The sequence below is a fragment of the Myxine glutinosa genome, chromosome 9 (genome assembly GCF_964187855.1).
Source record: "Myxine glutinosa chromosome 9, kmMyxGlut1.1, whole genome shotgun sequence".
Taxonomy (NCBI): Eukaryota; Metazoa; Chordata; class Myxini; order Myxiniformes; family Myxinidae; genus Myxine; species Myxine glutinosa.
Genome location: NC_136269.1, coordinates 110,608,585 through 110,634,424, shown reverse-complemented (window position 1 = coordinate 110,634,424; position 25,840 = coordinate 110,608,585). Strand labels below are relative to the sequence as shown.

The 25,840-nt window shown below is 44.5% G+C and overlaps 1 long non-coding RNA gene across 2 annotated transcripts in view; it reads left to right on the top strand.

Annotated features, from left to right (window-relative positions):
* The first annotated feature begins 682 nt into the window (after positions 1-682).
* Positions 683-25,840, top strand: part of LOC144893655 (uncharacterized) — a 246,842-nt gene continuing 221,684 nt past the window's right edge. Inside the window, exons 1-3 of one of the 2 annotated variants that reach the window (XR_013624587.1) lie at positions 725-868; positions 4,499-4,520; positions 4,882-5,003. This is a non-coding gene — a long non-coding RNA (uncharacterized LOC144893655). Of the gene's footprint in view, positions 869-4,498; positions 4,521-4,881; positions 5,004-25,840 lie in introns of both variants that reach the window. The other variant, XR_013624586.1, reaches the window with a different exon arrangement.

Genomic DNA, 25,840 nt, shown 5'->3' with positions numbered 1-25,840 from the left:
TTCCCATCCCAGCCGAGGTCTACCTCTCTTCCTACTACCTTGCTCCCTCAACCCATCCACTTTTTATGCCATTGTCTCTTCCTCCTCTTTACCACTTTATCAGCCGGCTCTTCACCAATCTCCCTGTTAAGCTCATCCTCACATCGATCTCCTACCGCAGTTCTTCCATCCTTCTTCTATCCACCCTCTTCACTCCCACTATCCTCCTGACCCAGTTGTTTTTGCAGACGTGCAGCCTCTGTTGTTGTTGCTTCTCTGTTATATTTATAACTTGCTCCCTCTGTCATTGCTTTGGAAAAACAGGTTATATTTGTATAAAACAACCATGCGTGGTATCACAATGTTGGGTCCTTCTCAGGTGTTAGGGATTGAAGCAATAAATTGTGAAGATTGTTTCAAATATTGTGATGCGTTTTTTTTAATGCTCTGGACTGTAGGTCTACTTCATGTGCCTCAGACTAAAGATATCAGAGCTCAGGATATTTTTGATATCCTTTATTTTTGCGTATTTGCTCTTCTGAAAGTTGTTTCCTTCGGATAATTATCAAAAACTCTCAAACTTTTTTCCGTTTCCAAATAATCCATTGCCTGCCGACAGACTGTAAATAGCAGGTGCACGGCACAGTTTGCTTGTGAGAGTTTCGGGGGGAGGGTCAGGGTTTGGGGGAGCACAAGAGGCTGTGGGGGAAAGCGGGTAATCTAAGATGAGCGAATGGATTTGCCTTCTTACAGCGGTGGTAAAAACGGTGGTCAGACACTCCAGACCAGGCCCTTCGAAGCTTTCATAAGCCAAGTTTGTTGATCCAGTGTGAAGGCCTGCTCATCATGGCAGTCCAACGCAGAGAAAGTCGCGAATTTCTTTCATTCTGTGAGTGTGCTGCTTTTGATTTTCGGTGGTGCAGACCGTTTTATTTTCATTAAACGCCCAAGAAGAAGGTGTTGCTACTGAAACATTCACTTACGATTCAAGATTGGCGACGATGTCTTCAAACGCGGTTTCAAGAAAACACTGTCCTTAAAACTTGTTAAGTGGCGTTATGGGGTGTTTTAGCGGACATACCATTGTTCCATGCTTTAACAGGAGTAGATATAGTTTCTTTTATTTGTTTTAAGTTGACATTTAAATTTTGAACAAGGTAGTAACCTTTGGCTTTACCAGGTATCCTACAGGTAACAGGAAAAGCACTATTTTTAAGCGCATTAGTAACTAGATGGTATTCATAGAATACTTACCCTGTGCAGTCAACTTGGTGTGAGCCAACTCTTCTGTTTTTGAACATTTTTTTTTCTTTGATCCAGTATGGCTGCTAGACCACGTGAGCAAAGACATCATAAATTTATATTCTCTAATATAATTGTTGCATAGATCACGCCCGATATTTTTTCAAACTGATCAGACGAAGCGCTGTCCCTGTCGAATTATGACGTCATATGTATGGCACCAATGACGTCATCGTTAACAACACCTCTTCCCCCTATGGAGTTCTTCACAATGAGCCATGTTTCAATTTTTTCCATGCAGCGGTTTTGGAGATATAGAGGTGAACCATTTTTCGGTTTTTCTAAGATGGCGCCTGCACAACATGACCTATGACCTCATGATTATCATTAAAATATTCTACATGAGGAGGCGCTTCTATGGTGAAAATTTCGTGCCCATCAGACCAACAGTTGCTGAGAAAAAAAATTCACAATGATCGGATACGTGTTGTACTTGTCGAATTATGACGTCATAACGAAGGCACTGATGACATCATCATTAACCTATCTTATTCCCCAAGGGGAGTACTTGACAATGAGCCATGTTTTAATTTTTTCCATGGAGCGGTTTCAGAGATGTAGAGGTGCAACTTTTTTTGATTTTTTCCAAGATGGCGTCTGTACCACGTGACCTATGACGTTATAATTATTTAAAATTTCTGCAGGAGGAGCCGCACATATTCTGAAAATTTCGTGTCCATCGGTCTAACAGTTTTTTTTTTGTTTGTTTTTTTTTGTTTTTTTGTATACAAGATCGAGGCTCGTGAAAGAGCGAACATTAATCACACAGAAAGACAAACAGACAAACCGACACATAAAACAAATAACATCGGGAGCGGTAGACAAGATGGGGAGAGAGGGGGAAGGACACAAACACAACATTTGAGAGCAGGGACCGAGAGACATGGGGACATCGAGAGATCTGTGGGAGGGAGAGGGCTTTGGGGGGGAGGCATGGGAAGGGGGGGTGGGAGAGGTATAAAACATATGGACACTGCCAGGACTTCCAGGAAAGAAGTTGGAATTTCAAACAAGGTGGATCTGCGGTGAATTAGTGGGGGTAGAAAAGATCAAGGTTTTGGATGGGGGAAGATAAGAGATGGTGGTGAACAGCTGTTTTAAAGACCTGGAGGGAGGAGTGGGATTGAAGGGAGTGTGGGAGTTTGTTCCAGAGGCGGGAGAAAAGAGGAATGAAAGAGTGAAGGTGAGCAGAGAGCCGAGATTTTGGCAGTTTAACCATCAGAGGGTTGCTGGCAGATCTTGTGTGACCTGTAGGAATATTTGGGGGACAGAGCACAGAGAGAGCTGGGGGAGCAAGGCTGGAGAGGAGTCGGTAGAAGACAGAAAGACCACCTACCTGCCTGCGGTGAGTGAGTGAAAGGCCCTCAGAGATAGCTTCATCGCGGGAGATTCCAATGATTCTGAAAGCTTTGGATTCAACAACGTGAAGCCGAGCTAGGTGTGAGGCAGGAGAAACCAGCCCATAGAGGAGAACAGTATTCCATTGAGCTGCGGATGAAAGCCTTGTATGTGGTGAGGAGCTCAGGTGTGCCTAGGAAGGACTTCGCACGACGGAGGATGCCCAGTCGGCGACTGGCTTTGGAGGCCAGCTTGGAAATGTGGTTTTCCCAAGAAAGATCATGGCAGATAGTGAGACCCAAAAGCTTGAGCGACAGAACGTCTTGGAGAGGATTGTTGAGAAAGTAGATGGGAGGGTTGTCCAGTCGATCTTTTCGGAGAGACATAGTAAGAGTGTGAGATTTGTCAGGATTGAAAGACATGTTCCACTTGTTTGACCAGTCTGTGATTTTGTCCAGGTCTTCAGAGAGTGAGGAGGCTGCAGACTGCCGATCTGAGGGAAGAGGAATGGAGCGGCAGAGAGTGGAGTCATCAGCAAAGAGATAGAGAGGATTTTCCAGAGAGTCGGAGAGATCATTGATAAAGACCAGAAAAAGCACAGGGCCCAGCACACTGCCTTGGGGAACTCCAGCCTGAACAGGAAGGGGAGATGAGAGAAATCCATTCAGGGCCACACGTTGACTACGACCAGAGAGGAAGTCCGCAAGCCATGCATGGAGATTTCCATGGATACCATAGGAGGAGAGTTCGGTGAGCAGTGCTGGGTGCCAGACCGTATCGAAGGCACGTGATATGTCAAGGGAGACAGCTCTGATTTCCTGTTTGGCATTGAGGACCTCCATCCATTGTTGAGACAGCAGAAGCAGCATGTCCAGAGTAGAGTGACCTGGTCTGAAACCAAATTGATGATCAGAGATCAAGCCATTGGAGAAGAGGAAAGATTTCATATCCGAAGCAATGATGGATTCCATGACTTTGCTGATAATTGGGAGCAGGCTGATTGGTCTGTAGTTGCAAGGATCTGTTTTTGCACCTTTTTTGTGTAAAGCGGTAATGTTTGCTGATTTCCAGGATGCTGGCAGATGACCTTGAGCAAAAGATAGGGTGATAAGAACAGAGAGAGGGTGAGATAGAGCGGCAGAGCAGGATTTTAGGACCCGTGGGCTGATGCCGTCTGGTCCAGTTGCAGAATCAGAGTCGAGGTTAGACAAAAACTCCTCCACCTTGTCAGGAGAGAAGGACACAGAGTCCAGGAGCAGTTGGGTTCGACTGGGAAAGGTGGGAACAGAGAGAGATGGGTTTGGGACTCAGGATTTTGAGGCAAACGTCAGTTGCAGAGGAATTTTTGTTTTATTCATACTGATCAGATCAAGCGTTGTACTTGTCGAATTATGACGTCATAATTAAGGTACCGATGACATCACCCTCAACATATCTTATTCCACATGGTGAGTATTTGACAATGGGCCATGTTTCAATTTTTTCCATTGAGCAGTTTGGGAGATATAGAGGTGTAACGTTTTTCCAAGATGGCGTCCGTACCACGTGACCTATGACGTCATAATTATGAATAAAAAATTATACCGGCGGAGGCATTCCTGTGGTAAACTTTCGTGTCAATTGGACCAACGGTTGCCAAGAAAATGAATTTTTAAAATGCAGACACGTACGGCACACGTAGGCCTACGGACTCAACTGAATGCTTAACCCTGATTTTCGCTTCGCGAGCGCAGGGTTACTAAACCAACTACGTAGTTGCTGTGTCATTTGACTTTAACCCAATTTGTTTGTAATTCGTACCTTCAGATCATCAGATGGAGTGACTTTGAACACCTGTGATTATGTCGGTAGTAATGACGCTCATATCTTCTTGTTGCAGGTCTGAATGAAAGCCAATACAGGTAGGTTTTAATTCAGACCTGCAAAGGTTGAATGAAGAGAATCATTACTTACAGACACAATCATGAGTGTTCAAAGTGACTTTGGCATTTCAATGTAACTCCATCCGTTGGTACTCTTTGTTACCGACACCACCAAGGTGGACGGAGGTTATGTTTTCTCCCCTGTTCTGTTCTAATTTTTAATGTTGCACATTATTTCTAAAACTAAACTTGTTACTCCTGTCCAACCTTATAATCTTAATTTTCATCCTCGAGCAGTTGTCCTTCAAAAAGAGTTTCTGGTAATACTAAACGGACTTACCCTTATGTGGCTTCACTTACGTGTGAAGCTGACAATTATTGTTCCCATGTTACCATCCAGACATTCGAGAGTACTACGAGCTGACTTTGCTGGCACCTGCTGCCCCAACTGAAGACGAAATGCTCCGCGATTGCTGTGATGAAAACCCACGATTGACTCCATGCCCTGATACCGCAGCAAAGGTTGGTGTCCTGAAACTTGCTAGTCCTGTACTTGGCCTGTGGACCCGTTTGCAAAATGGTGTTGGGGGGATTTTTCACTACAACTTAGTCAATGGGTTCCCAGACATGAAAAATCACCGAGGTGCTTGTCCGCCACGCCGCCACGAATGACGCTGTGGCCAAATCAAATATGGCTGCCGTCGGCCATGACAAAAATCTAAATATTTTGGTTTTTAGAGTATATATACTTGTAATACCTCTAATTCGACTGATTTTGGTATATGGAATTCATTTCTGATATTGTTTTGACGATTTGGGGTCATCTTGACCTTGAAAGGTCATGGTCAAGGTCATTTTGTTACACCGACGACCTTGGCCATAACTTGGCTCTGTCTAGCAATAGAAACAGGTGTAATATCTCTAATTCAACTAATTCTGACACGTATAATTCAATTCTGATACTGTATTCTGGATAGAACTAATTCTGACACGTAGAATTCAATTCTGATATTGTATTCTGGATAGGAAGTCATCTTGAGCTTGAAATATCATGGTCAATGTAATTTTTCAACAACTCATTAAGGTTGTCTAAGATTTTTATTGGGTGTTGAAAATAGCAAATCAGACTGTGTGAATAAAGCGAGACACAAATAAAAGCATAACACAAAATCCCATAACAAATTCTCTCAAAGTGCACCATATTTATCATGTGCGCATTCAAGTTCGTCTTTCAATTGCAGGTTTTTACACGAAGGGTTATCCGTCTTTCCATGGCAGAATATGACGCACAAAACTCCAGCCGAACGGCACCCAGAGCGTCGAGTGTTGCACTTGCCTGCACATTTGCATATTGTTAGCAGACTTTGTGGCAAGGGCTTCAGGCATTTTGATGGCAGAAGTGTACCGAAGTGCTCCTCCCATCCATGTCCCACTGGTTCTCGTCTTGCTTCGCGTTCGTCGGGTTTCGCAAGAAATTGACATGCCCTGTGCACCAGAAAGACTCCTCGACGGATGTGGACTCCGATCGCACTACTCGTAGGAGGCAGAGCATCAATTCCCGCACTGGCACTGGTGTAATTTTCTACCCTCAGCTGGTCGAACGTCTCAGCAGTTGTAGTTGACCTCGCCCCTGCCCAGACCCGTACCAAGAACTTCTCTGCTAGTGCTGCATCTTGCTCTGACAAGGTGTCCGCCTCTCCAAAATGTGTCAGATACTGTACTGGGTCACAGGCCAAAGCTGCGTGTTTGGTCCCCACCTTGCTCATGCAGTCGTCTCCGGTCAATATATGCGCCTTCATCACTATGTTGGCCAGTGGTACTCCAAGTTGAGAAACTGCTTGATGCAGTGGAAGCATGCGCCGCTTTTAACCAGTGCCATACTGCTGCCACACCTTCAACCCGAGTGCTTGGAGGTATGGGGTGCGGTGTAGCAGTAATGCGAAGGTGTCTGTGTCGTTGGAGACGATGACAACTCTCTTGCACTGTTTCACACGAACAGACCACTCCACATGCACCACCAGCCTGGCGTCTGCCTCCTCGATCCAGTTCAACAAGGCAGGGATCTCTTCACCACCAGCCGCTTTTGCTGGAAGCACCTCATCGTCAGAGACAACAGAGCTGGTGATGACGGTAGCATTGCCGTAGGCGCCATTGCACACAATATCTCGAACCAGCAGCTGGAGATTCATCTTGTTTTCCTGAGATGCCCAGAACTTGTCAATTTTCTGAGGGATGGGTGTGTCGCTGTTCATGCCAATAATGTCGATGCCTGTTCTAGAGTCAGTGCGCTGCATTCGCTCCCCTTCCTTATGGTGACCATGTGGTACCATGTGGGAAATAGCAATTTCATATGCAAACAAAGAAGTCTTTTGCAGGTGAACATAGGTTAAGTTTGTGTGTGATTCAAGGATAACACCTGTGTTTGTTTGAAATATGGGGGAATTTTTATGTTTGGTTATTGTTGGGGTTACTTGAATTATGGTTACTTTAGTTAAGGTTCTTAGAGTTCCTTTTGTTAGAGTGGTTAGGGTTACGGTTGTTTAGGGGTAGGCTTGGGGAGATTTGGGATGCTTTACCTTTTCATGGGGAGCATTTTTGTACCCTTCCCATCCCAATTAGTTATTCGTGCCTGTTGTTTGTGTCTTTTATGATGTCCTTAAAAACAGTCAGTTTCCTGTTTGGAATTATTTTCAACTTTGTTTGACTGCCAGCCAGACAGACAAACAGACAAACAGAGCAAAAAATTCACCTCACTCCACTGCGCATGCATGCCTGGTGTTGGCTTAAGGGTTAAGGTGGCTAGCTTAAGATCTTTGGGTCTTGAGTTTGAGCCCCTGCCATGCCGTTGAAATAACACCAGGTGGGTTTACTCAACCTGTCATCCTTCAGAGGTCGGCAAAATGAATACTACTGCTGGATCATCTGGCTTTTTGCAAGCCATTTGAGTATCCTGCGTTGGAGTGGCGACTCATCCAGGATTGTACTTCTTCGCTGATGAAATTGTCTCAGCAGCTCCTATGTACCTCATGGCGTGAAAGGAATGATTATTATTATTCTTTGTGCATGCACATGGACATGGATGGGAGGAGCACTTCGGTACACTTCTGCCGTCATAATGCCTGAAGCCCTTGCCACAAAGTCTGCTAACAATATGCAAATGTGCAGGCAAGTGCGACACGACGCTGTGGGTGCCGTTCTGCTGGAGTTCTGTGTGTCATATTCTGCCATGGAAATACGGATAACCCTTCGTGTAAAAACCTGCAATTGACAGACTAACTTGAATGCGCACATGATATGGTGCACTTTGAGAGAATTTGTTATGGGATTTTGTGTTATGCTTTTATTTGTGTCTCGCTTTATTCACAAGGTCTGATTTGCTATTCTCAACACCCAATAAAAATCTTAGACAACCTCAATGAGTTGTTGAAAAATTACATTGACCTTGATATTTCAAGGTCAAGATGACTTCCTATCCAGAATACAATATCAGAATTGAATTCTACGTGTCAGAATTAGTTGAATTAGAGATATTACACCTGTTCCTATTGCTAGACAGAGCTAAGTTACGACCAAGGTCGTGGGTGTAACCAAATGACCGTGACCATGACCTTTCAAGGTCAAGATGACCCCAAATCGTCAAAACAATATCAGAAATGAATTCCATATACCAAAATCAGCCGAATTAGAGGTATTACTAGTATATATACTCTAAAAACCAAAATATTTAGATTTTTATCATGGCCGACGGCAGCCATATTTGATTTGGCCACAGCGTCATTCGTGGCGGCGTGGCGGACAAGCACCTCGGTGATTTTTCATGTCTGGGAACCCATTGACTAAGTTGAAGTGAAAAATCCCCCCAACACCCTTTTGCAAACGGGTCCATAGGCCAAGTCCAATATTATGCGATTTGTGTTGAAATTGTGCTTCGATGAGCTGTGCACTCATGCAGTTTTATACCACGAGTGAGATACCCATGCCACGCATGGGTGGGAGGCCAGAAGCAAACAGGCAATGCAGATACGGCGAATGCTTAAGCATGAAACCAATAAATTCCACATTCCTGTGGCACCCTCAGTCGCACGTCAGACATGGACAGCAAGTTTGTGAAGGACTTCCATGAAAAAAATACCCGTTTGCAAACAAACGGGTACGTTCACGTATAGAAACATCGATCGTGGGTCCGTGGCGAATCTGCATATGGCGATCCGCGAAGTTCACGTTTAGAAAACCATCATGGCATGTCGTCATTTACTTGAACTCGATATCTCTTTTTTCATTCCAAACAACATAACTCCAATCACAAATTAATCACAAAATAAACTTTTAACAATGTTAATGTTTCCTTCATTGTAAAAACTACCAAGTCAACAGTTAAAAGGATTTTGAGCCGATAGGTGTTACGACCTTGGCAATATTGATGGAGACAGCGATCTGTTAGCTTATACACCGCCCAAATAGCTATGTGGAATTCTCTCATGTAGAGATTAAACCCACGTCGTTTGAACTTTGGCTGAGGTTATTATTTACTTTTAATAATGTTTATATACGAATCAAAAAGAAGATAATTGGTTTTGGGTCATCCTTTCCGCATATCTCGTGGGATTGTGAATTGGAGAGACGACCGTGATGGCGGGGAGGTGGTTGGCATTCTCTCAAGCAGGGATTCAACCCATGTCCTTATAAAAGGTCTTTGTCCGAGGTCACCGAGTCTGATCGGTGCAGCCGATCGGTGCAGCTGCGCAGCGATCGGTGCAGCCGTTTGTGCGGCACCCAGGAAAATAACATTATGCGGGAGACCAAACCTGAAAATGCTGGAGGCCAAAGCTGAAATTTGGAAAAACAATATAGCCTATTTTACTCCAGGGGGTCCCAGGATTACCCACCCAAAATATCGTTGTGATCGGTTCAGCCGTTTTTGCGGTACCTTCAAATGGACGGACAGACAAATGGACGGACAGACAGACAGACGGACGGACATTTGGTGAATTATAATAATATGACAAATTATGTTGAACTTGGATAATATTTTTTATCCTGACCTACGAGGACATTTTCTCCAACCTTAGTCATATTCGTGTGGTAATTGGGTCTTCACAGATTTCTAATTGTATTTTCAGGTAATACATTAAGAAGTTTATTATGTACATTGATTGTTGTTAGCCCATCCCCAGTGCAGCGGGAGATGGGATTTTGCAATTACTTCTGTGTGCGTGCGTGCGTGCGTCTGTCTGTCTGTACCATAATTATTTTACCATTTCAGTTTTATCATCAAAATTTCAAGAAAGCCTTATTATGAGAATATGGAGAAGCCAAGTTAGTAATTGTCAAAAGGTCAAAGGTCAGTGTCACATAAAGTCATCTATTCTCATCCGTTTGACGAGAAATTTTAAGAGTTTGCATATTGGGTCAATGGATTGGTTCACCAATCAAAAGATTGGCTTGAAATTTGAGCAGCTTTTGCCAATTGGGTCACTGAATCATATTGATTTTGAGATCAAAATGTCAAGGTCACCTAAAATCATCAATTTTTTTGTATTTATTTTAAGCTGTTTTCGTCATGTTCAGCATTCGGAAGAGGAAGAAGAAGTCTGATTACAAAGCGGATGTGGACAGGCTTTGCATTTTCAGATGCTTTCTAGTTAGTATTTTGTATTTAACTGTGGAGACGATTTTCTGTGTTTCATACTATGTTGTGGAGTTAATAGCTCGGTCTACACAACAGTTTTGAAACCTTCTGTACCATGCTGTCTCCAGGTAGAACTTTTTTTTTTTAGCCGCGTCGCAGACGCTGGTCATAGAGTGCCCTCTGCTGTTGTTGTTGTTCTTCTTCTTGTTCTTCTTCTTCTTGTTCTTGCAGAGAAGACAAAACCTCAAAGCTCCACCCATTCTGGGAACCATAGCTCCACCCATTCTGGGAGAGGCCTCATATAAACAAATATCCACCATTTTATTAACTCGCATAGCTTTGAGGCCTGTTTTGTAGGCCCGTGGTGTCTTCCTCTCTCACACAGTTTTATTTGAAATCAAATTCGATATATCATTTCATTTTTCACAGTCGCTAACATCGTTTTAGACTCGGTTGAAAAAAAACGGGAAGAAAATCCGATGAAAGTTGCCCTTTATAGAACGAAATGAATTCTCAAAGGCCTGTAACTTCAAGTCCATTGAGATATATTTTTTTTAAATCGTGGCATGGTCAGTCATACACCGCCCGAAATAACAGACGGGAAAATGCCGAGATATATATAATTTGTTTAAATCGCGGCATGGTCAGTCATATACCGCCCGAAATAACAGACGGGAAAATGCCGAGATATCTATCTATAATTCCAGTAATCTCTGTGTGTTTGTTTGTACGTTTGTACGTTTGTACGTTTGTACGTTTGTTTGTCTGTGACCGCTGTTTCTCGACAACCACGGGTCCGATATACTTTAAACTTGCCAGGTATATTGCTGGGGACCCGAGGATGTGCCTTTTCAAGGTTTCATATTAATCAGACAATTACTTACCGAGCTATGTCCAAAAAACGATTCAACCAATCAGAGAGCAGCGAGCTATCGCGTGTGCCGAACGTGGCGGACACACTCTGCCTCGGATGGCACATTTGAGAGCGTATTCATTTATTTCACGTTTGCAAACTATGTTGGCGCTATGTTGGCGTTAAACTATGTTTTAAAACTAATAAAAACCCCGGGGGGATTGTCACTGTACTCGCAAGCCGTTCGCCGTTCGCTTTGGCGTTGCGAATGGACCAAAACATTTCATGCACCAAACCATTTCATGTAAAGCGTTCGCCGTTCGCTTTGGCGTTGCGAATGGACCAAAACATTTCATGAACCAAACCATTTCATGTAAATAGAGGGGGGGATATAATTTTAGATATAGATATAGTACGGGCATGCCCTAGTATTAAAAATTCGTCCATTTGATGACAATGGTCACGATGAAATATTTAATTTATACGTCGTCGCAATAATGTGGAGAGAGGAGCATAGCTTCATTCACGTGTCGCCACACACAGGAAATTGCCGAGATATATATTTTTTTAAATCGCGGCATGGTCAGTCATACACCGCCTGAAATAACAGACGGGAAAATGCCGAGATATATTAAAAATTCGTTGCCACACATGGGAAATTGCCGAGATATATTTTCACTTTGCACAAAAATAACATCAAGTAATCGAATCAATAGGAATGTCCTGTGCCTATAACATCGACGTTATAGGCACAGCTGCATCTAGGCATTGTGTAACATCGACGCGGCTTTTGTTTTAATTAAAACTTTTTGTACTTGTTTTTTAAAGAAATCTGGGAAACATGCTTCCTTTGATGTCATTGCAGTCGTTGGTGATAGTGGTTGGCTGTTTGAGTTGTTCATTACATCCATCACCCAAGGTGGATGGAAGTTATGTTTTCACCCCTGTCTGTTTGTTTGTCTTTGAACAGGGTAAAGAAAAAGATTGTCGACGGATTCGGCCGAAACTTGGTAGATGAGTTGGATAGTTGACAAGAACAAACCGTTTCGATTTTGGTTCAGGTCGGAATCCAGATCCGGCCTATCATTGGGATACAAAAAAACTGTTCAGCCTGGCGGAGGTGTGCGCTCTACCGAGTGCTGTTCTAGTTAATAAACGCTTTTATATTTTGAACTTACACTTCAGAAAAATAAGAAACTACTTCACAACATGATTTAAAGGGAAAATATTTGTGATTGTATTTTGATCATGTTGGGTGGATGGAGGGGAACAAAGTTTAGGGTAGGTGGGGGTGAAGAGTTGTTGATCAGTTTCTGTAAGTGCTTTTCACACTCTCCAGGTGTTTAACTTGTTTTTGCTATGTTTCACACTTCTCACATTTGTGGAATTTGTCTGTGACCAGGTTGTAGAAATTGTGAAATTTCACATTGATCAACGAAAGGTTATGTTACATTGTTTAGCAGAAAATTATAATTAAAATATAATTCCCAACTAAGCCTGCGCATATCCGGTCCAATTGTTGAATGTGTATACGTGTAAACGTCAAGATCTACCAAGTCAATAAGCCTCGACTATAACTTGTATTTGTCTGCATCCTCACACCCTCTGCCCCCATACTTGCGCTGTTTTCTAATCCAAGCACTTGACAACCTTAGCCCAATTCTATCTACAGTGCATTCAGAAAGTATTCAGACCCCTTCATTTTTTCCACATTTTGTTATGTTGCAGCCTTGTGCTGAAATCGTTTAAATTCATTTTTTCCCTCATCAATCTACACTCAATACCCCATAATGTCAAAGAGAAAACAGGATTTTAGAAAGTTTTGCAAATTTATTAAAAAGAAAAAACTGAAATATCACATTTACATAAGTATTCAGACCCTTTGCTATGACAGTTGAAATTTAGCTCAGGTGCCTCCCATTTCTCTTGATCATCTTTGAGATGTTTCTACACCTTGATTGGAGTCCACCTGTAGTAAATTCAATTGATTGGACATGATTTGGAAAGGCACACACCTGTCTATATAAGGTCTCACAGCTGACAATGTATATCAGAGCAAAAACCAAGCCATGAGGTCGAAGGAACTGCCTGCAGAGCTCAGAGACAGGATTGTGTCGAGGCACAGATCTGGGGAAGCCTACAAAAAAAACCTCTGCTGCACTGAAGGTTCCCAAGAGCACAGTGGCCTCCATAATTCTTAAATGGAAGAAGTTTGGAACAACCAGGACTCTTCCTAGAGCTGGCCGCCCGGCCAAACTGAGCAATCGGGGGAGAAGGGCCTTGGTAAGAGAGGTGACCAAGAACCCGATGGTCACTCTGGCTGAGCTCCAGAGATCCTGTGTGGAGATGGGAGAAACTTCCAGACGGACAACCATCACTGCAACACTCCACCGATCTGGGCTTTATGGCAGAGTGGCCAGACGGAAGCCTCTCCTCAGTGAAAGACATATGAAAGCCCGCTTGGAGTTTGAAAAAAAGCACCTAAAGGACTCTCAGACTGTGAGAAACAAGATTATGTGCATCCGTAGGATGGGGGTATTGAGTGTAGATTGATGAGGGAAAAAATTAATTTGAACGATTTCAGCATAAGGCTGCAACATAACAAAATGTGAAAAAAGTGAAGGGGTCTGAATACTTTCTGAATGCACTGTATGTCTCACCGCCAATTTGGAGTGATGTATAATAGTCTGCAGTTTTGATGGCTGCCTAGCTTTTGTTTCTAAAGGTATTGTTATGAATTTTGGCGTAGGGGAATATCTAGATTTAGGTAGATCTGCATAGGTAGGTGACCGGCTGTCGTGATAGGGAACCTCACGTGTAATAAGTTCTGTGTTTAGCCGGTTTGTCTTATTAAGGTGTGTCTTCATCCCCATTACGAGGAATGGGGCCTGATAAATAGTTTTAGGGAATAAAGATAATTCCCCTGTGTGTCAGACCTGATGATCATTCCTTTGTCCCGTATCGCAAAGCACTCTTATAGACACTTAGATAAGCCATTAGTGCACCACATTAATTAAATCCCCCCCCCCCCCCAATACAATGACTGACCATAAGAACTGACCGGAAAGACAAGCAGGCAGTGGCCGTGCAGTGGTACACCATGGCATCACACATCGGGCAAGGCGGGCTGAGAGCCACGCCCAGAGGGGCTCTTGATTGGCCAAGGGGAGGGGCGAGCAACAAACACCACACCGATTGGCAGAGTAGGGGAGGATGTGCGATTGGTCAAAGGAAGGGCAGAGAGCTTCTCCGTGATTGGGGGTAAGGAAGGTGAAGGAGCGACACACTGATTGGCCACCAAACGATGAGACCACGGCCAATCAGTGCGGAAGGCGCGAATGAACGACCAACAATCTACGCACTGGTTGGAGGGCAAGCGCCGGTGACGAAAAAGGGCGCAGAAGGCGACAAGTAAGTGACGCACTGGTTGGTGGAGGAGGAGGGCTGATGTGACCGCGAGTGACAATAACCGCTCACTCGCCAGCATTTTCCTCTTCCCTTGCCTTCTCGTCCCTGGTTCCTGCCTGCCCGGAGCTCTTCCCTTGGCCTCTTGCTTTTGACTGTCACTTTGGACTTTTGACCTGTTCTTGCCTTTGGACTTTGGTGGAGGGACCAGCGCTGACGATCATCCTCCCCTGTGGTTCGTGCTCCTGGTGCCTGCGTGCTGTGCTGTGTTGGCGTGGGACGGCCCGTGCAGAGAGGAGTGTTCGCGCCAACGCCCGAGCAATTTACGCCAACCAGAGTCGTGTCCGGACGCGGGCGTGGGGCCTGGACGACAGAGACAGATAAGATGCACCACATTCCACAACACGACGAGACTTTTTAAAAATTCATCCTCGCCCATTGTTTCGTATCTGAAGTCTGGTGTGGGGACGTCCCACTTTAGAATTTAGTTTCTTCCGTCGTGTTTCCTTGTTCTCGGTTCCATTAATAAATATTCCTTGTTGTACATTTTACCTCCGTCTCTGGTTGAGTTAATAATTTGCAGGGAGAAGACATCGTCGGGGCCGAAAAGGTAAGCTGAGGCATTTTCCCCCAATCCCCCGGCCCGTGTATCGAACCACCATTTGATTGAATAAACGCCTCCATTAAAGCTCGATTCATCCATGGTGGACACTCGGTGTTAACTGAGCCAACCGCACGACAGTATTTATTTAGCAAAATCGTACATGCATAATCAGATGAACCATAGTGGTCGACAGGAGGGAGATAGTGGGGCGAGAAAACGAAAATCAGTCGCTTTCTTCAGGTTTGAGGAGGAAATGCAAGTGCGACGAATTGTCTAAAAATATTTGCAGATCCCACCTCTATTTGCCCCGCCCAGCACCGGAGGGAACTGATCTGATAGGCTGGTGGCATGGACCCCACCCTGCCCCAAAACGGACGGATGGTCTTCATGAAGGCTAGTGTCGGTATGAATCTGCAGACAATTGAACAATGGATTTTATCAACTGAAAGTTGATAAGAGCATGCGTGTCAAGTATCCTGGAAGAAGAGGTGCAGCTGACGTTTTGAGCATCCAGCCTCTTTTGTCATGTAACAACCTGGAGCTGATGCCCAGTGACTGTTATCTGATTCAACATTTTACGTCCACCTATATATGTCTACCAATTTGGCGATGATGATGAACTTGTTGAAGCAACCGAGACATTGATGAAGGAGCAATCTGGAAGCTTCTCTTTTACTGGAATAGATGGTTTGAAAGATTTATTGGAGCAAGTGTATTGAAGTGAAGGGAAACTATTGAACTTTGGATTTGGTGAAACATTCCTAGAATTCCTGATTGATCCTTCAATACGTTCAGTCCCTCGCACTCGTGGGCCTCACCATCAGTCACAACTGCTTTCTTGAGGAGACCATATATCAAAGCTGGCCTCTAATGCCAGCCACATGCAAGATATTGAACTCCTTCTTGCGAAATGCTTGCATTGAAAATCCCAACTTTTCATGGCTGGCAAGGCCTTTGTCCATCGTGAAATTGATTACTGTTATCTTCTGTGAGATAGTTCCCTTCTGTGAGATAGTTCCCTTGCTCCACACCACTCCACTCTCCACACGCTCGCTCGTGTTTGTGGTCTGTCTGTTTTCAACCACCTCTCTTCTGGTCTCCCTCCCCTTGCTATTTCAGAACTCTACCCCTCCAGGACATACAGTATGCATCTTCTAGTAAGCCTCTCCTTGAGAACCTCATAGAACCAAGGCTTGTTGCTCACATTTACCCCCTTTATCACAGTTTACACTCATTATACTGCCCCGAATAGCTGTAGGGTATCGTCTTTATTTCACTCTCCACCCTCTTTATTTTCCTTTTCATTCAAGAACCTGCTTAATGGTGTCCAGAATTTTTACTACAACCTGAACGTTAGTGGGTTATCCTTCTATCATCTTTTTTCCATGCTCTTCCATGAGCCGAGACTATGTATTCAATTTTTTTTGCCAAAAGTTGATGAACAGAAGTCGGATTGATTTCATCATGGAAAAGGAGTCCGAGCAGGATGATACAGACCTTGGTGCATTTGCCTTTGAGCCGTCTTGTCTGGGTTGCCCGACTATAAACAGCAGTCAGGACGTTCCATCACAAAGTGCACCCTCGCTCAGACTGTCGTTAAGCTGGGTGTCCCATCTGATAGCAATATTTGGTGGATGTTAAAGATCCCACAGTACATTTTGACAAAAAACATGCGAGTTATCACAGGCATCTTGGCTAGATCCCAGAAATGCTTGCCCGGACCAACACTGCATCAGCTGCGCAGCCGTCCTCCATAGCAATGCCGGAAACCTGCAGTCACGGGTTGCATACAAGAGAAGAGTATGGGGAAAATCGGAATGTGGATGGGAAGACAAGCTTGCCGTTTTACCGTACCTTGGCTCTGAATTTGTCACGATTGCACATGCATAGAGAGCAGTGAAATACTATTATTATATGCCTGCCTGGCACTCAAACAAAACTGAAAATCAGTCCAACTTTAAACTTGCTGCTTTTAAGGGCAGGATGCTTGGGAATAATGAATGTGGCAGGATGCTTGGGAATGATGAATGGGGCAGGATGCTTGGGAATTATGAAGGGGGCAGGATGCTTGGGAATAATGAATGTGGCAGGATGCTTGGGAATAATGAATGGGGCAGGATGCTAGGGAATTATGAAGGGGGCAGGATACTTGGGAATAATGAATGTGGCAGGATGCTTGGGAATAATGAATGGGGCAGGATGCTTGGGAATGATGAATGGGGCAGGATGCTTGGGAATTATGAATGGGGCAGGATGCTTGGGAATCATGAATGGGGCAGGATGCTAGGGAATTATGAAGGGGGCAGGATGCTAGGGAATTATGAATGGGGCAGGATGCTAGGGAATTATGAAGGGGGCAGGATGCTTGGGAATTATGAATGGGGCAGGATGCTTGGGAATTATGAATGGGGCAGGATGCCCGGGAATTATGAATGGGGCAGGATGCTTGGGAATTATGAAGGGGGCAGGATGCTCGGGAATAATGAATGTGGCAGGATAGTAGGGAATTATGAATGGGGCAGGATGCTTGGGAATTATGAAGGGGGCAGGATGCTCGGGAATAATGAATGTGGCAGGATAGTAGGGAATTATGAAGGGGGCAGGATGCTCGGGAATAATGAATGTGGCAGGATAGTAGGGAATTATGAATGGAGCACGATGCTAGGGAATAATGAATGTGGCAGGATGCTTGGGAATGATGAATGGGGCAGGATGCTTGGGAATTATGAAGGGGGCAGGATGCTTGGGAATAATGAATGTGGCAGGATGCTTGGGAATAATGAATGGGGCAGGATGCTAGGGAATTATGAAGGGGGCAGGATACTTGGGAATAATGAATGTGGCAGGATGCTTGGGAATAATGAATGGGGCAGGATGCTTGGGAATGATGAATGGGGCAGGATGCTTGGGAATTATGAATGGGGCAGGATGCTTGGGAATCATGAATGGGGCAGGATGCTAGGGAATTATGAAGGGGGCAGGATGCTAGGGAATTATGAATGGGGCAGGATGCTAGGGAATTATGAAGGGGGCAGGATGCTTGGGAATTATGAATGGGGCAGGATGCTTGGGAATTATGAATGGGGCAGGATGCCCGGGAATTATGAATGGGGCAGGATGCTTGGGAATTATGAAGGGGGCAGGATGCTCGGGAATAATGAATGTGGCAGGATAGTAGGGAATTATGAATGGGGCAGGATGCTTGGGAATTATGAATGGGGCAGGATGCTTGGGAATAATGAATGGGGCAGGATGCTAGGGAATTATGAAGGGGGCAGGATGCTTGGGAATTATGAATGGGGCAGGATGCTAGGGAATTATGAAGGGGGCAGGATGCTTGGGAATTATGAATGGGGCAGGATGCTTGGGAATTATGAAGGGGGCAGGATGCTTGGGAATTATGAAGGGGGCAGGATGCTTGGGAATTATGAAGGGGGCAGGATGCTTGGGAATTATAAAGGGGGCAGGATGCTAGGGAATAATGAATGGGGCAGGATGCTTGGGAATAATGAATGGGGCAGGATGCTTGGGAATAATGAATGGGGCAGGATGCTTGGGAATTATGAATGGGGCAGGATGCTTGGGAATTATGAATGGGGCAGGATGCTAGGGAATAATGAATGGGGGCAGGATGCTTGGGAATTATGAATGGGGCAGGATGCTTGGGAATAATGAATGGGGCAGGATGCTAGGGAATAATGAATGGGGCAGGATGCTTGGGAATAATGAATGGGGCAGGATGCTTGGGAATAATGAATGGGGCAGGATGCTAGGGAATAATGAATGGGGCAGGATGCTTGGGAATTATGAATGGAGCAGGATGCTAGGGAATAATGAATGTGGCAGGATGCTTGGGAATAATGAATGGGGCAGGATGCTAGGGAATAATGAATGGGGCAGGATGCTAGGAAATAATGAATGGGGCAGGATGCCAGGGAATAATGAATGGGGCAGGATGCTAGGGAATTATGAATGTGGCAGGATGCTTGGGAATAATGAATGGGGCAGGATACTAGGGAATTATGAATGGGGCAGGATGCTTGGGAATTATGAATGGGGCAGGATGCTTGGGAATAATGAATGGGGCAGGATGCTTGGGAATAATGAATGGGGCAGGATGCTAGGGAATAATGAATGGGGCAGGATGCTAGGGAATAATGAATGGGGCAGGATGCGAGGGAATAATGAATGGGGCAGGATGCTAGGGAATAATGAATGGGGCAGGATGCTAGGAAATTATGAATGGGGCAGGATGCTTGGGAATAATGAATGGGGCAGGATGCAAGGGAATTATGAATGGGGCAGGATGCTTGGGAATTATGAATGGGGCAGGATGCTTGGGAATGATGAATGGGGCAGGATGCTTGGGAATAATGAATGGGGCAGGATGCTTGGGAATTATGGGGGGGGGGGGGGGGGGCAGGATGCTAGGGAATAATGAATGGGGCAGGATCTTGGGAATTATGAATGGGGCAGGATGCTTGGGAATTATGAATGGGGCAGGATTCTTGGGAATTATGAATGGGGCAGGATGCTTGGGAATAATGAATGGGGCAGGATGCTGGGGAATAATGAATGGGGCAGGATGCTAGGGAATAATGAATGGGGGCAGGATGCTTGGGAATTATGAATGGGGCAGGATGCTTGGGAATAATGAATGGGGCAGGATGCTAGGGAATAATGAATGGGGCAGGATGCTTGGGAATAATGAATGGGGCAGGATGCTTGGGAATAATGAATGGGGCAGGATGCTAGGGAATAATGAATGGGGCAGGATGCTTGGGGAATTATGAATGGAGCACGATGCTAGGGAATAATGAATGTGGCAGGATGCTTGGGAATGATGAATGGGGCAGGATGCTAGGGAATAATGAATGGGGCAGGATGCTAGGAAATAATGAATGGGGCAGGATGCCAGGGAATAATGAATGGGGCAGGATGCTAGGGAATTATGAATGGGGCAGGATGCTTGGGAATAATGAATGTGGCAGGATGCTAGGGAATTATGAATGGGGCAGGATGCTTGGGAATTATGAATGGGGCAGGATGCTTGGGAATAATGAATGGGGCAGGATGCTTGGGAATTATGAATGGGGCAGGATGCTTGGGAATAATGAATGGGGCAGGATGCTAGGGAATAATGAATGGGCAGGATGCTAGGGAATAATGAATGGGGCAGGATGCTAGGGAATTATGAATGGGGCAGGATGCTTGGGAATAATGAATGGGGCAGGATGCTAGGGAATTATGAATGGGGCAGGATGCTTGGGAATTATGAATGGGGCAGGATGCTTGGGAATAATGAATGGGGCAGGATGCTTGGGAATAATGAATGGGGCAGGATGCTTGGGAATAATGAAGGGGGCAGGATGCTAGGGAATAATGAATGGGGCAGGATCTTGGGAATTATGAATGGGGCAGGATGCTTGGGAATTATGAATGGGGCAGGATTCTTGGGAATTATGAATGGAGCAGGATGCTTGGGAATAATGAATGGGGCAGGATGCTTGGGAATTATGAATGGGGCAGGATGCTTGGGAATTATGAATGTGGCAGGATTCTTGGGAATTATGAATGGGGCAGGATGCTTGGGAATTATGAATGGGGCAGGATGCTTGGGAATTATGAATGGGGCAGGATGCTTGGGAATAATGAATGGGGCAGGATGCTGGGGCATTATGAAGGGGGCAGGATGCTTGGGAATTATGGGGGGGGGGGGGGGGCAGGATGCTAGGGAATAATGAATGGGGCAGGATCTTGGGAATTATGAATGGGGCAGGATGCTTGGGAATTATGAATGGGGCAGGATTCTTGGGAATTATGAATGGGGCAGGATGCTTGGGAATAATGAATGGGGCAGGATACTAGGGAATTATGAATGCGGCAGGATGCTTGGGAATTATGAATGGGGCAGGATGCTTGGGAATAATGAATGGGGCAGGATGCTAGGGAATAATGAATGGGGCAGGATGCTAGGGAATAATGAATGGGGCAGGATGCGAGGGAATAATGAATGGGGCAGGATGCTAGGGAATAATGAATGGGGCAGGATGCTAGGGAATAATGAATGGGGCGGGATGCCAGAGAATAATGAATGGGGCAGGATGCTAGGGAATTATGAATGTGGCAGGATGCTTGGGAATAATGAATGGGGCAGGATACTAGGGAATTATGAATGGGGCAGGATGCTTGGGAATTATGAATGGGGCAGGATGCTTGGGAATAATGAATGGGGCAGGATGCTAGGGAATAATGAATGGGGCAGGATGCTAGGGAATAATGAATGGGGCAGGATGCGAGGGAATAATGAATGGGGCAGGATGCTAGGGAATAATGAATGGGGCAGGATGCTAGGAAATTATGAATGGGGCAGGATGCTTGGGAATAATGAATGGGGCAGGATGCAAGGGAATTATGAATGGGGCAGGATGCTTGGGAATTATGAATGGGGCAGGATGCTTGGGAATAACGAATGGGGCAGGATGCTTGGGAATAATGAATGGGGCAGGATGCTTGGGAATTATGGGGGGGGGGGGCAGGATGCTAGGGAATAATGAATGGGGCAGGATCTTGGGAATTATGAATGGGGCAGGATGCTTGGGAATTATGAATGGGGCAGGATTCTTGGGAATTATGAATGGGGCAGGATGCTTGGGAATAATGAATGGGGCAGGATGCTAGGGAATAATGAATGGGGGCAGGATGCTTGGGAATTATGAATGGGGCAGGATGCTTGGGAATAATGAATGGGGCAGGATGCTAGGGAATAATGAATGGGGCAGGATGCTTGGGAATAATGAATGGGGCAGGATTCTTGGGAATAATGAATGGGGCAGGATGCTAGGGAATAATGAATGGGGCAGGATGCTTGGGGAATTATGAATGGAGCACGATGCTAGGGAATAATGAATGTGGCAGGATGCTTGGGAATAATGAATGGGGCAGGATGCTAGGGAATAATGAATGGGGCAGGATGCTAGGAAATAATGAATGGGGCAGGATGCCAGGGAATAATGAATGGGGCAGGATGCTAGGGAATTATGAATGGGGCAGGATGCTTGGGAATAATGAATGTGGCAGGATGCTAGGGAATTATGAATGGGGCAGGATGCTTGGGAATTATGAATGGGGCAGGATGCTTGGGAATAATGAATGGGGCAGGATGCTTGGGAATTATGAATGGGGCAGGATGCTTGGGAATAATGAATGGGGCAGGATGCTAGGGAATAATGAATGGGGCAGGATGCTAGGGAATAATGAATGGGGCAGGATGCTAGGGAATTATGAATGGGGCAGGATGCTTGGGAATAATGAATGGGGCAGGATGCTAGGGAATTATGAATGGGGCAGGATGCTTGGGAATTATGAATGGGGCAGGATGCTTGGGAATAATGAATGGGGCAGGATGCTTGGGAATAATGAATGGGGCAGGATGCTTGGGAATAATGAAGGGGGCAGGATGCTAGGGAATAATGAATGGGGCAGGATCTTGGGAATTATGAATGGGGCAGGATGCTTGGGAATTATGAATGGGGCAGGATTCTTGGGAATTATGAATGGGGCAGGATGCTTGGGAATAATGAATGGGGCAGGATGCTAGGGAATTATGAATGGGGCAGGATGCTGGGGAATTATGAAGGGGGTAGGATGCTTGGGAATAATGAATGGGGCAGGATGCTAGGGAATTATGAAGGGGGCAGGATGCTATGGAATAATGAATGGGGCAGGATGCTTGGGAATTATGAATGGGGCAGGATTCTTGGGAATTATGAATGGGGCAGGATGCTTGGGAATTATGAATGGGGCAGGATGCTTGGGAATTATGAATGGGGCAGGATGCTTGGGAATTAAGAAGGGGCAGGATGCTGTTGAATCAGAAAGATGGCGGAACACTGGGAGAAATGAAATGCATAACTTATTGACTTAAATTGTTGTCGCGATATCCTTTACCATAATTGATGAAGTTAAATAATCCAAATCAAGTGGCATTTAGATCATCATAAAATCATTTTATCGGGTCAGAACGTGCATGGGGCCAAGTTTTCCCGATTTGACGCAAATGTCGATGACATGAATTGAATAAAATTGTGCTTTGTACGTTGTTAAGACTGGTGCTTGCCACATGAACTTGGTGTGCCTGTGCAGTCTGAAGAGTGGATGCTCCCTTTATCCTTACTGGTGAACGGTATGCGACCCGACAGCTGTGAGCATTGGCACGTTGCATCCATACAGTATACATGTACAGTGCCTTCAGAAAGTATTCATACCCCTTGACATTTTCACATTTTGTTGTGTTACAGCCTGAATTTAAAATGCTTCAAATTGAGATTTTTTTTTTTATGTCACTGATTAGTAGTGGTAGTAGTAAATGGTTTCATTCAACCGATCATAAACATTCAAACATAGAAAAAACAGAAAAGGCAGCAAAATAGTACATTGTAATACAATTACATTGTTCTAATTAACATGCTGAAAAGGGAATAATAACAAAGGACAGACAAAATCACATACGGATTTGATAACCGCAAGTCAAAAAGGCTAAATCATCTACATTATACGTGTGACAGTGTAAACAATTTAAAAAAGGAAGAACACTTGAATAGCCTGATATCTACACATACTGCGGAATGACAAAGAATGCAAACAAATTTCATTATAAAACAACATGACCATAAGACACGATAAACTAAAGGAGGGTAAATACAGCAAAAAGCAACACATAATACCCCATAATGTCAAGGTGGAATTTTGTTTTGAGAATTTTTAAAATAAAATAATTAAAAATGAAAAGCTGACATGTCTTGAGTCAATAAGTATTCAACCCCTTTGCTTTTAGCTCAGGTGCATCCAATTCTCTTTGATCATCCTTGAGATGTCACTACAACTTGATTGGAGTCCACCTGTGGCCAATTCAAATAATTGGTCATGATTTAGAAAGAAGCACACCTTTCTATGCAAGGCCCCACAGTTGACAGTGCATGCCAGAGGAGAAACTCGACCATGAAATTCAAAGAACTGTCTGTATAACTCCGAGATGGAATTGTCAGGAAGCATAGATCTGGGTAAGGGTATAAAACAATTTCTCGTATTGAAAGTTCCCAACAGCACAGTGAGCTCCATCATTAGGAAATTCAAAGACTACGGAACTAACCAGACTCTTCATAGAGCTGGTCGTCCGACCAAACTGAGTAACCGGACAAGAAGGACCTTGGTCAGGGAGGTGACCAAGAACCCATTCACCACTCCGACAGAACTACAGAGTTCCTCGGCTGAGATGGGAGAACCTGCTGGAACGAAAACAGTCTCTGCAGCACTTCACAAATCTAGGCTTTGTGGGAAAGTAGAAGCTACTCCTGAGATCAAAGCGCAGGACAGCATGCCTGGAGTTTGCAAATAGGCACGTGAAAGACTCAGAGCATTACGCAAAAGATGATGTTGTCTGATGAGACGAAAATTTAACTCTTTGGCTGAATGCAACGTGCTTCGTCTGGTGGAAACTGAGAGCAACACATCACTCATCGAACACAATCCCTACCGTGAACCATTGTGGTGGCAGCATCATGCTATGGGGATGCTCTACAATGGAAGGGACTAGGAGACTTGCAAGGATAGAGGGAACAATGAACGGAGCCAAATACAGGCAAATCCTTGAGCAGAACCTGCTTCAGAGTGAAAATGACCTTAGACTGCGGTGAAGGTTTATGTTCCAACAGGACAATGACCCCAAGCATCCAGTCAAAGCAACACTGGAATGGCTTCAGAACAAGAACATGAAAGTCCTTGAATGGCCCAGCCAAAGCTGAGACCTGAATCCCAGTGAAAATCTGTATAAAGACTTGAAGATTGCTGTTCACCAACGCTCCCCATCCAACTTGACAGAGCTTGAGCAAATCTGCAAGGAAGAATGGGAGAAAATCCCCAAATCCAGATGTGCAAATCTGATACAGACATACCCAAGAAGACTAAAAGCTGTAATCCCTGCCAAAGGTTCTTCGACGAAGTATTGACTCAAGGGGTTATTGAATGCTTATGCAAATTAGATATTTCTGTATTTCATTTGAATTATTTTGTAAAAATGTCTGAAAAAATATTTCCACTTTGGCATTATTGGGTATTATGTGTAGATCAGTGACAAAAAAAAATCTCAATTTAATTCGTTTTAAATTCAGGCTGTAGCATAACAAAATGTCAAAAACGTCAAGGGGCGTGAATACTTTCTGAAGGCACTGCATAAAGTATATATAATCATTGACCAAACCACGCACACTGACTCAAAATACTTTACCAGTTATTTTAAACACCGTTTTTACTCATGGTTCATTCACCAATTATTTTCTGAACATTGTGTAGAATTCGTTATCAAGTCACTTGATTCTGGGTCTGACTAATTTCTGACTCAAGTCTGACTAATGCAACGTGTTAGAAAGGGTGATGTAGTAAACATTTGGTAAAACCCGGAATTAATTTATTTCTACACCTTTAAACCTCTTTAAACCTTTATTTAAATTGAATTATATACTTGAACACTGCAGAATGCAAATGGCCTTCATAATACTTCCAAGAATGATTCTATGTATCGATATGCAGCATGAGAGGGCATGGCACGTGAGAGGGCACAGTATCAGGGTGAAGAAGAGGCTGCCATATAGCTATGTACAATGCTGATTGACGCTGTGTTCTATGTTCATCAATAAAGCCTCCATCTCCTAAACTCAATGTCATCTTATTACAGTCCATAAGGGTTTTTTTTTGTATACAGAATCGAGGCTCGTGAAAGAGCTAACATTTATCACAAAAAAAAAATCAAACAGACAAACAAAATATATAAAAAGAGGGAGCGGTAGCCAAGATGGGGAGAGAAGGGGAAG